Below are 12,817 nucleotides of genomic sequence, written 5' to 3' on the forward strand. Positions count from 1 at the left end.
CAGTCTTACAGTATGTTTTGGTAATCAGGGATCACATACAAAAAAAAGTACAAAAGATTTAAAGGAGTTGTCCAGGCTTGGGCTTCAAGTCTTCAGTCGATCTGTGACAGCAGACATGTGAATCCTCACAGTATGCACAGTGCGCGCTGTCAGGATTTTACATTGCCAGTGCCAGAAGTGGGCGGTCATGTGAGTATGCAATAGTGGAAAACCCTTTTAATATCTGTATATGTAGTAAGTATAGCTTAATGAAACTTTTGAAATTCAAATTCTCCAGGTTTAATTATTTTTTTTCCAAAAAATATGATTCACAGCCAATTGCAATACTATAAAGCCTAAAAATTCCATTAAAAGATGGGTATAAAAATCTGACATTACAGAGGCTGTATATGTATTAAAGACCTTGGAAAAAGTTGGTTGCAGTCGTAAGAGACCTCAAAGTGATCTTACCATAGAAACGGATGGTAATCCAGTAGTAAGTAACAACCCCTTCAATAACACAGTACACTGGTCAAAAAATTATCTCTATTAGTCATTTGTGATTCAGTGGACTATTCTGTTTAGAGTACTGACTCAAACTGACGGTGTTGCTGTCAGAGGTAACATCATCCAACTGTGATTGAAATTAATGAGTTGCCATCAATTTCATAATGCACTGGGCTTCTTCCCCACTAATATCTTTGCCAGAGGCAAATGAGACCAATTGTGACCTACATTTTGTAGTACAATTGCTCGGATGGCTGATACCAGTGGTGCTTCTTCTGCTGCTAACGGCTCCAACTTTCTTAGCCGTGTTAATTCATTTTTTGCCATCGCCACTTTTTATTTTACCATAAATTTTGTACAATACTATAATTAACTTTAGATATTTTTTTCAACCTCAATTATTCCATCTTTGACAAAAAGGACATAAGAAGAAATGGTAGGTAGGTACATGTGCAGGAAACAAAATATGGCAATTTGCTACAGTACAGCTGTGGCATGTACAGTTTTAAAATTGGAATTTATAAAACAGGTGTACTCAAATAGACATGTACAGTTAAATGTCTACATTTTAAAAATAGATATATTTTTCTGTTTTTTATTTTAACAAAATTCAACCCCCTTCCAAAAATGTTGTAATAAGAAATGCTAGGTAGGTTTACATCCAAAAAGCTAGCACAGGGCCCTATATTGGGTAACATGCAACACTTACATTTCATGAGGTCGACAGTAGGAGTTCAGTGTCTGGATTTCAGAGACTTTTGTATTTAAAAAAAAACAATTATTGCCCCATCTTCACAAAAACAATTGCACAATAAAACTCAAGCAAGCACACCATCTCTGACTGACATTTATTTCAGATTTTTATTCCTTAAAAAAAATATTGTGCTGGCTTATTTCTTTGTAGTTCAAATGTAGCAGGACAAATGCCAGCTAGGCACCTATACTATATCAATGAATAATCACACTGGAGTCTAGCATTGCTGCTGTCACCTCTCCCATTTCTCTCTCACCCTATTAATTGAATCTCTGTATTTTTCCCAGACTACACCCTCATCTTCTTCAGTGCTGCAGTTGTACAACACATTATTGTCTGGAGTTTTTGTCAAATGTTTCAGGGATTACTTTCCATATTTCTATTGCTGAGCTGTGAGTAGAGATGAGCGAATGTTTTGATTTTCAGGTTTGGCGAATAAACCAGAACATCAAAAAAATTTTCGTGTTCAGGCACCCGATCACGAATCCGGACAGGGCCCCGAGCGCGGGAATCAGGGGCTGTGACCGGCGGTAAAATTGATACCGCCAGTCACAGTGCTGCGGGATCATGACTCAATAAAACGCATCAATATCGCGGCGAAATTGCAGTAAAATTGCGGCTAAATGCATCAATATCATGGTAAAATCACAGCAAAACCACAAGCAATAAGGCTATGTTCACACATCTCGTTTTTTCAGCCTTTTTTTATGTTTTTTTATTCAAATTTTCTGCTGCGTTTTACAGTACCAGCAAAGTCTATGAGATTCCAGAAATCTCATGCACACATCTTGTTTTTTTTTTTGATCAGGATTTTATGCTTTGCATGTTTTTTTGCAGAATAGGGCTATGTTCACACATTTAGTTTTTGCTGAGTTTTTGCAGTGATTTTACCGCGATTTTGATGCGTTTTATTGCCTGCGTTTTTGCCGCGATTTTGCCTGCGCTTTTTCAGTGCATTCAATGCACAGAGAATTGACATGCTGAAGATTATTTTCTATTTTGATTTCTGGTGCGTTTTGCCTGTGTTTTTCACCCATTGAATGCACTGAAAAAACGCAGGCAAAGAATGCGCCAAAAGTGCACAGAGAATTGACATGCTGATGATTATTTTCTGCACCAAACTGCAAGTCAAAAATACTCAACATGTGCATGACACTGCAGAGTTTTTTGTGCGTTTTTGCATGCATTTTTAGCATGAGTTTTTGTAAAGCAATGAATACTTTTTGGAGATAATTAAAGATATTTGAGAAAAGAAACATGGGACATCTCTTTAAGGGCTCATACTCATATGCAAGAAAAACGAACGAGTGCAATAAGATAAAAATCGGATTGCACTCTGACCAATGTTATTCTATGAGTGACATCTCATCTGCGATTTTTTTTCTCAGCTGAAATCGAACTAAGAAAAAAATCGCAGCATTCTGCGTATTGCCGCGTATCTCGGACGAGACTCGCTAATGCAAGTCAATGGGCACCATGTGAGTGCCATCTGATTTTCACACACCCATCTCCTTAAAACTCGACAATTCATCATCCGCGTACTGTAAAATCACAGCGGTACCCTAAATTATAGAATAGAGAGAACAGCTATATATACATAGAATAGTTAGATAGAAAGATGTCAGTGACAAATATTATTAGTACAGTGACTGTGTTGCTGCTGCACACGTCATTTATTGCTAAATTTAAAAAAAAATGTCATGGCGTCCACCGTAATTTTACACATCAGCAGAGGTTGAGCGGACAGCTGTGCACAGATGTTTCTAGCCTGGGAAGGGGGTAATACCCATGGAGCTTCCCAGGCTATTAATATCAGCCCCCAGCTGTATACTTGACCTTTACTGGCTATTAAAATGGGGGACCCCCAAAAAAAAAATTACTTGGGGTTCTCCTATTTTAACAGCCAGAAAAGGCTAGGCAGACAGCTGGGGGCTGATATTAATAGCCTAGGAAGGGGCCATGAATATTGGCCCTTTCAAAGACTACAAACACCAGCACTCAGCTTCCCCAGAAATGGCGCATCCATAAGATGCGCCAATTCTGGCACTTAGCATCACTCTGCCCACTGCCGTGTAGCGGTGGCGAGTGGGGTTATAGGACTGGGGTTGATGTCAGCTTTTATTGGCAGCTGACATCAAGCCCAGGTTAGTAATGGAGAGGGGTCTATAAGACACCCCCATTACTAACCCCATAGTGCAAGTGAAATGTTAAAAAAAAATACCCACACCAAGTATAAAATATTTTATTTGAAATAAACACATAGACGCCTTAAATATTCTAAATTAAACCCTACTTACCATTACGCCCATTTCTCTGAATCCAATGTCACCTTTAATAAAAATAAAATAATAAACCAACCAAACATAATCCATGTGTCCCATGATGGGTCCAGCTCTGCTACATCTAGATGGCATGCCGCATAGTAGCTTGATGTGACCATCCAGGCTGCCATCTTGCAATCTTGCAGATACACTGAGGAGTGCATGATAGCTTGGCTCCTCAGTGACTCGCGGTGCCGGCATCAAGTTGAGCTGAGTTCATGTCATATGGTGGTGGTGGTTTTTCACCCATTAAATGCACTAAAATAACGCAGGCAAAAATGTGGCAAAAACGCACAGAGAATTGACATGCTGATGATTATTTTCTCAACGTGTGCATGACACTTCATGTTTCTCATTCACTTTGCTGCAGATTTTTTTGGTGCGTTTTTTGCATGAGTTTTTGTACAGCAATGAATGCTTTTTGGAGCAAAAGATATTTGAAAAAAGAAATGTGGGACAACACTTTAAAGGGAATCTGTCACCACTTTGGAGTTATCAGACCTCTACTATGGGCATACAGGGTATAGAAAAGTAAATCTATATATACCTTTATGGCCCATGGTAGAGGTCTTAATGCAGAGAAATGTAGTTTTATTTTCTTTGTTTTTTACAGGCTTGGCGTTCCCCGGACGACAAGCCTGTGAAAAACCAAGGAGATAAAACTACGTTTCTCTGCATTCAGACCTCTACCATGGGCTATACAGGTATGTATATATTTACTTTTCTATACCCTGTATGCACATAGTAGAGGTCTGATTACTCCAAAGTGGTGACAGATTCCCTTTAAGGGTATGTGCACACAATCAGAAGCCGCTGCGGGTTTGAAGCTGCGTGCTTATGCAGCGTCAAACCCGCAGCGGCCAGATGTTACAGCATAGTTGATGGGATTTGTAAAATCCCATGTCCACTATGCGTTCATCTGAGGTTGCGGATCACCCGCGGACACAGACATGCGGCGCGTCTTTCAAGACCGCACCATGTAAATTTCTCTTGCAGAGTCGCTTGTCTCATCAAGAGAAATCTGATCAGTACAATGTATTGAATGCGGTGAATCCACTTGGTTCAATGAACACATGCAGATTCACCTGCGTTCAACAGAACACAGCACTTTGGACGCAACATAAAGTATGCTGCGTCCAAAACGATGCCTGTCCGGATTGTGTGCACATACCCTAACCCTTGGATTACCGTTGGACCAGGGGTGATTATTTCTGCTGCGTCCAAAACACTGCGTTCTAATGACGCACTTGTTTTGTTAGTACATGCGGATCCACCGCATGTAATGACATTTCAATCAGTCAAAATCTGCAGTGGAGACTTGCGTATCCGCTACAGAAATTGACTTGCTGCGGGTGAGTTTACACAGCATCAAAAACAGGCACAGTGGGCATGGTATTTATTATAAATAAAATAAAATGACGAATTAAATTAAAAAAATGACGTGGGCTCCAGCGTCATTTTCATAACCAGAAGAGGGAAAGCTGACCACTGGGAGCTGATATTACTAGCCGGGGAAGGGGCCATTAGTCAAATATGTTCCCTGGCTATTCATAACTGCTCACAGCTGTTTGCTTAGTCTTTACTGGCTAAATTACAAGGGGACCCCAGAAAAAAATTTACTTAGGGTTTCCCTATAAAATCTAACCAGCAAAGGCTAAACAGAGAGTTGTGAGCTGATATTAATAGCCAGGGAAGGGGCCATGGATCCTGGCCTCTTCCGAGGCTAATAACATTAGCCCTCAGCGGACCCAGAAACGGTGCATCCATAAGATGCGCCAATTCTGGAGCTTAGCCACGCTCTTCCCACTGCCATGTAGCGGTGGCAAGTGGGGTAATAGGGTGGTGTTCATGTCAGTCTTGTATTGGCAGCTGACATGAAGCCCAGGTTAGTAATTGAGAGGCATCTATAAGACGCCCCCATTACTAACCCCGTAGTAAGGTTTACAACGCTTTTTCAATAAAGACACGGCCAGAATAAAGTCTTTTATTGAAATAAAGTTACACAAGGTTTAATAATTTATTTAAAAATAAAAAACACTTAACGCCTAATCCCCGAATTACTCATCTCCTGTAAAAAAAACAAAAATAAAAAGCAACCATATTCCTCACTACTGATGAGTGAGCATACTCGCAAGTACTCGGTACTCGCCCGAGCATCTCAGTACTCGAGATGCTTGGAGCTCGCCGAGTACTTGCGAGATACTCGGGCGGATGCTCAGCTCCCTGCATGTTTGGCGCTCTTTACAGAGCCAGTGAACATGCAGGGATTGCCTGCCACTCACTGTAATGCTGCAGCCATGTTGTTTGTGGCATTACAGTGATTGGCTGGCCGCACAGCGTCATCAGGTCTATATCAGACCTGGCGCCACCGTGCTCGTCAGTCTAATCCGCAATCAGACAGTGTAGGGAGAGCTGCTGCCGAGCTAGGGAAAGATTCACTTTTTTATTAGGCAGTGTAGGTAGAAAAGAAGCATATTACACATATCCATCACAACAAACAGTCCTTCTGAGGAGTAATCCATCTGCAGAGATATCAGGCAGGCAGTGTATTTAGCAGACTGCAATGCATATAGCACAAGAGGCTCCATTCCAGTTCTGTCTGCTGCTGCTGCTGCTGTTAGACCTTTGTAGACATTAGACATAGGCCCAGGAATAATTTGTTTTTGGATCTTAATCCTCATTATTTGCTTAAAAAGCAATTCAGAGAACACCATTTTTCAGTGCTATTCACTTGTTGGCAGTGCAGAATACAGCCAGGTCCTTTCCATATTACAGCGCTAAAAATCCAGCTATGTAAAACTGTGTTTTCTCCGTCACACGAATCACATATACGTTTTCAGAAAATACTGCCATTTCTGACCTCCATTAAAAATTTGTTTCAGTGTGTCAGCAAAGTTTTTGACACCGGTTTGCTGTTCAAAATAGTTACCTACAGGCCAGGTATGTAAAACTGTGTTTTCTCCATCACATGGATCACATATACGTTTTCAGAAAATACTGCCATTTCGGACCTCCATTAAAAATTTGTTTGTGTGTCAGAGAAGTTTTTGACACCAGTTTGCTGTTCAAAATAGTTACCTACAGGCCAGGTATTTAAAACTGTGGTTTCTCTGTCATACGGATCACATATAAGTTCACTCCAAATTCAGCCATTTGTAGTAAGCGTGGAAGATATTTTCCTCCATTTAAAATGGGTAAGGCGTGTGGCAAGGAACGGGGATGGTGATGGTGCATGCAGAGGCCGAGGCCATGGGCAAGCTGAAATTGTGCCACAACAAACACCTACATCTTCTCGCCCGACCTTCCTGTTCCAATTCCTAGGGTACCGCAGCACACCACTATTGAACCCAGAGAAGTGTCAAAAGGTTGTTGGTTGGATAGCGGATAATACTTCCAGTCACTTTGCCACCACCACCCATGTCTTCTACTCGGTCAAGTCTCAGTAGCCGTGAGTCTGGACTGCATTTTCCTCACCCTGATCCTCCTTCCTCCCACCATGCTGAGTGCCCGGAGACAACTGATCCCACACTTGGACACTCCGAAGAGCTGTTCACTTTTCCATTTATAGATTCGGGCCTCTCGCCCGGTTTACTTGGAGCGGGGCAAGAGGAGATCGCATGTAGCGATGCGAAAATATTTGAGCAGCCATGGTCACATGAAGGCAACAGTAGGAGAGTGTCACAAGAGGTGGATGATGATGAGACACAATTGCCAGAAAGTCAGGAGGAGGACCAGAGTGTGGAAGTGGAAGACGAGGTGGTGGATTATAGTAACTGACCCAACCTGGCAGGAGGACATGCAGAGCGAGGACAGCAGCACACAGGCGGAGGGAGGCAGAGCACCCCAACAGGCAGGAAGAAGCAGTGTGGTGGCTGCAGAAAGAAAGCAGGCAACTGTTCCCCGTAACACCAACACGAATGAAGTTGCCAGTACAACTGTTAGGTCTTCCAGAGTCTGGTTGTTTTTTAAAGACTCTGCCGATAACCCCAAAAAGGCCATTTGCACCACCTGCCAGGCCAGCATCAGCAGGGGTGGTAAAACTACCAGCCTGACCACCACGAGCATGAACAGCCACATGGCCGCAAAGCAACCGACTTTGTGGGCCGAACCCCAGGGTCCAGGAACAGTGTCTGCGGGTGGCACCACTGCTTCTTCCGCTGTTGTGCATGCAAGCCAATCCCCTGTCCATGGTGCATGCGAAGATGCCTCCTGCCCTGCACCTGTCATTGCACACTCTCAAGTAGCAGCATCAGGAAGCACGTCCACGTCTTTGTCCCAGCGCAGCATTCAGTTGTCCATACCCCAGTCCTTGGAACGCTGGCACAAATACGCAGCCAACACCCCACAGGCCACACTACCAAAATTCCCACATTTCGCGACTGCTTGCTCTCGAAATGTTGCCTTAGGCTTGTGGAAACGGAAGCATTCCACAACCTGATGGCGGCGGCCGTCCTTCGGTACTCGGTCCCCAGCCGCCACTATTACTCCCGGTGTGCCGTCCCCACATTACACAAGCACGTGTCCCAAAACATTATCCGTGCCCTCAACAAAGCAGTTACCGGGAAAGTCCACCTAACCACGGACACGTGGACAAGTGCTTGTGGTCAGACACGGTACATCTCGCTGACGGCACACTGGGTTAACATAGTGGAAGCCGGGACCCAGTCGGACCTTGGGACGGAACACGTCCTCCCGATGCCAAGGATTGCAGGCCCTAGGTCAATCAGGGTTGCCCCCACAGTGTACAGCTCCTGCACCTCATCCTCCTCAGCCTCCTCCTCCTCTTCAGCCTCCATCTCCGAAATGACCACATCAGTCACAAGCTGGAAGCACTGTAGCACTGCCTCGGCCAAGTGGCAACAGGCTGTGCTGAAGCTAATATGCTTAGGTGACAAACCGCAGAATGCTGAAGTGTTGTGGACAGCTCTGAAAGAGAAGGCAGATCTGTGGCTCACACCGCTGAACCTACAGCCAGTCATGGTCATGTGTGACTATGGCCGGAACCTGATGGCGGCTCTGAGGCGAGGCGAGCTCACACACGTACCAAGTCTGGCCCATGTGCTTAACCTAGTGGTTCAGCGGTTTCCCAAATCCTACCTGCATCTGCCTGATCTGCTTGTTAACGTACGTTGCCTGTGTGTCCATTTTAGAATGTCACCTACAGCTTCCGCCGTCCTTGCCGTGTTTCGGCAGCGTTTGCAGCTTCCGGCTCACAGACTGATGTGTGATGTCCCCACGCATTGGAAGGATTTGTGAGCAGAAGAGAGCAGTTGTTGAGTACCAGCATCAACAAGGCCGTTGGTATTCAGTTCACTCCACACATAAGACCTCAGGAGTGGACATGGATGTCAGACATATGTACCATCCTCCAAAACTTTGAGGACTCCACCAAAATGGTGAGTGCCGATGATGCCATAATTAGTGTCACCATCCCGCTTCTCTGTCTTCTGAAACGCTCTCTGCTCACAATTAAAGAGGATGCATTGCAGGCGGAGCACGATGAGATGGACCAAGGAACCATACAGGGTGATTACACATAACTCAGCCTCATCTCATCCCAACATGGATTGGTTGACAATGAGGAAGAGGAGGAGGAGCAGGAAGAACAGGTGCTAGTTTCATGCGCTATAGACGGTACTACCTGCACAACTGTCATACCGTCTGTTCAGCGTGGATGGCCTGAGGGCAGAGAGGAGGAGGAAGAAGAAGAGGAGGTGAGCATGGTCAGTCGTCCTCTTGGTGAGGACACTGAAGTCTTGTCTGTTAGCAGTCTGGCACGCATGACTAAGTTTATTTTACGCTGCCTTTTCCATGACCCTCGCGTTCTCAAAATTTTGGGTGACAGTCATTACTGGTTGGTGACACTTCTAGACCCACGCTACAAGGAGAACTTTATATCTCTTATTCCTGAGGTGGACAGGTCTACAAAAATGGGGCAGTACCAGAAGGCCCTGGTTGCGGAACTATTCAAAAAATTCCCATCTGAAAATGCTGGCGGCAGAGGTCACAGTTCGTTGGACAACCAAGGACTACAGGCGAGAGAGACACAAATGCAATCCAGCAGAGCCAGGGGAACACTGTCAAAGTTCTTGGAGACTTTTCTCTTTTTCCTCCGTGATTCCTCTGTGCCTTATAACTATTGGGTATCCAAGCCTGATACGTGGCATGAACTGGCTCTCTACGCCTTGGAGGTACTGGCCTGCCTTGCCGCTAGCATTTTATCAGAGCGGGTTTTTAGTGCCACTGGTGGAATTATAACTGATAAGTGCATCCGCCTGTCAACTGAAAATGCTGACAGGCTGGCTCTTATAAAAATGAACAAGGGCTGGATAGGACAAGACTTCTCAAAAACACTGAATGATAGCAGCGTAACATAAACTCAAATTCAGTGTCTTTTTTTTGGGAGGTGTATTCCCATGCATCTTTTCACACCCACACATGGGTATACGCTTCCTGATTTTGGCTATTTGCTCTTGTCCTCCTCCTTTTCCTCATCCTCATCCTCCACCACCATATCACCAGAGTGACTGTGGTCCGTGATGCAACACCCACATATTTTTTTTAAAGGTTGTTTATGATGCCCGTAAAAAAAAAAAATTATACAGCATATTCATGTATACCCCCCAGGGGTAAATGTTTGTCAGCCCATACACTTAGTGCATGCGCATTATAACTATAGTATAGGCCCTCCTCCACATCTCCACCAAGGGGCATTGGAGTGCCTCCCAATTTTTGGCAGCCCTTGCATTCACTGCATAAGCCAACACTATGGGAGACCCACTTCCTAATAATGGGAACATTCTTTCATGAGGCCCTCTACGTCTCTTCCAAGGGGCATTGGAGTGCCTCCAAATTTTTGGCAACCCTTGCATTCACTGCATAGGCAAACACAATGGGAAACCCACTTCCTAATAATGGGAACATTGTTTTCAAGAGGCCCTCTGACCTCCACGTCTCTTCCAAGGGGCTTTGGAGTGCCTCCAAATTTTTGGCAACCCTTGCATTCACTGCATAAGCAAACACAATGGGAGACCCACTTCCTAATAATGGGAACATTTTTTCATGAGGCTCTCTACGTCTCTTCCAAGGGGCATAGGAGTGCCTCCAAATTTTTGGCAACCCTTGCATTCACTGCATAGGCAAAAAGTATGGGAGACCCACTTCCTAATAATCGGAAAATTGTTTTAAGGAGGCCCTCCTCTAAGTCTCTTCAAAGGTGTATTGGGGTGGGTCCAAATTTTCAAAGGGGTATTGGGGTACGTCCAAATTTTGGGCAGCCCTGCCACTCACTGCATACACAATAACAGTATAGGAGACCCATTCTTTAGTAATGGGAACAACAAAGCATGGCCGGCTGATGGCTCTCTAAGAATAGTGAGGGCCGACTGCTGGTCCTTTAAGAATAGTAAAGGCCGCCTGATGGCCCTATAAAAATAGTCTTTGTGACTTTCAGAGTCCCTCCATCATAAATGAAACAGGATGTGTCTGATGATGTTTCACACACCACATGGTCAGATAAGGTAGTAAAATGTAAAAATGACATTTACCGGTGAATGCATTTGTTACGGTTGAAAGCAATGCAAAAGTGCAAAAACGCATCAAAAACGCTACGTGTGAACATAGCCCAAACGTGAAGAGGAGCATTTTTGTTTTTGGTTATTTATTTTGCCTTATATACAAGTCATTACCCTGGAAAGGATGTTCCTTAACATATTTCCCAGGAAAATCCATTTTGGTTTTGTTTTTGTATGTTTTATTGTGAGTCCGTAAAAGTGGCGTAATACCTCTGACAACATTGTTGACAGCAGTAACCTGGGAGTCAGAAATGCTTCCAGGGATCTTCCCCACGCTGTTCCTATGCCATTTGAGCTCTGTTCCTATCGATTTGGGCAATTTTTAGGCCCTCTGCAGACCGCCGGGGGGAGCCGCCTGAAAAATGCTCGAGTTTCCCATAGACTTACATTTGGCTCATGCTCGGGTCGAGCACCCGAGTATTCCAATATGCTCGACCCGAGCAATGAGCACCTAAGCATTTTAGTGCTCGCCCATCACTATCCCTCACCTGTCCGCCGACATGACATAATCCACAGTGTCCCACGGCAATCCGGGTGATTTCTACAGCAGCCACATCAGAAATCACTGATATCACTGCTGTAGAAGACAGCAATGTATACACTGACAGAAGCGTAATCACTCCTGTCAGTGTATAGTGCTGCGCTGCTGCTGGGGCTGAGATCACTGGAGTTCAAACAGCTGAAGATCAGCTGAGAGTTCCAGTGATCTTACGGCATTAGTATTGCATGGGAAATTCTCAATGCCGTAAATGAGGTCCCGAAGCTCTCATCTGATCTTCAGCTGTTTGATCTCCGGTGACGTCAGTGTCAGCAGCTCATTGCGATACACTGTGGGAGCGAGCATGCTCCTGTCAGTTTTTCGCCGGCTGCCTGATAGGATGGTCACATCAGCGAATCGTCGTGGGACACTCAGTATATTGACAGGTGAGGATGAGGTTGATTTATAATTTTACCTTTATTTCAGGAGATATGGGCATCGGGGATTAGCTGTAAGGTGAGTATATGGTGTTGTTTTATTTTTTACAGGGAATGAGAACATCGGGGTCAAGGTGTAGGTAAGTGGTAGGTGAGAATAATGTGTTTATTATTTTTAGTCAAATAATTATTTATTTAAAAATTTTTTTTACTTTCACTTTCACTGCACAAGCATAGCTGAAGAGAGATTACTTCTCCCATCAGCAGTGCTTGGGCAGCTTGCACACAGTGACAGCAGGCGCCGGATGATGAGGCTAGTAGTCCCATCAGCCAGCGCCTGTGACCCGCGGTAAGCTTTTTACCTCGAGACACTGTCTACAGCTGCGGGATCACGCTGACACCTTTCAGCATGATCCCGCATTGCTGTGACCGGCGGTAGCGATCTTACCGCCGGTCACAGCCCCTGATTCCCGTGCTGTCACACAGATGACAGCGTGGGAAACTCCGAATGTGCTATATTCGTGCCGAATTTAACATTTGAGATCGGATTTCGACGTCCTCACAATATCCTAAATCACATAAAAAAATAGCTGCTGCTTTTCCTGTCTCAGCTTTTGTACATGCCATGATAGTACCTCCTGATTTGCTAGACTATACTATGTGATAGCTGCAAGGCATTGTGGGGAAGCCTGCATGATTGCGCCTGAGGTCATGTAAGCCTTCTGTGGCTGATACAATCTTCTGCAATCCGTAAAACGGCAGTGGGT

Source organism: Phyllobates terribilis, unplaced genomic scaffold (genome assembly GCF_046119375.1).
Source record: "Phyllobates terribilis strain yellow unplaced genomic scaffold, ASM4611937v1 Scaffold_1__5_contigs__length_1240528914, whole genome shotgun sequence".
NCBI classification, from domain to species: Eukaryota; Metazoa; Chordata; class Amphibia; order Anura; family Dendrobatidae; genus Phyllobates; species Phyllobates terribilis.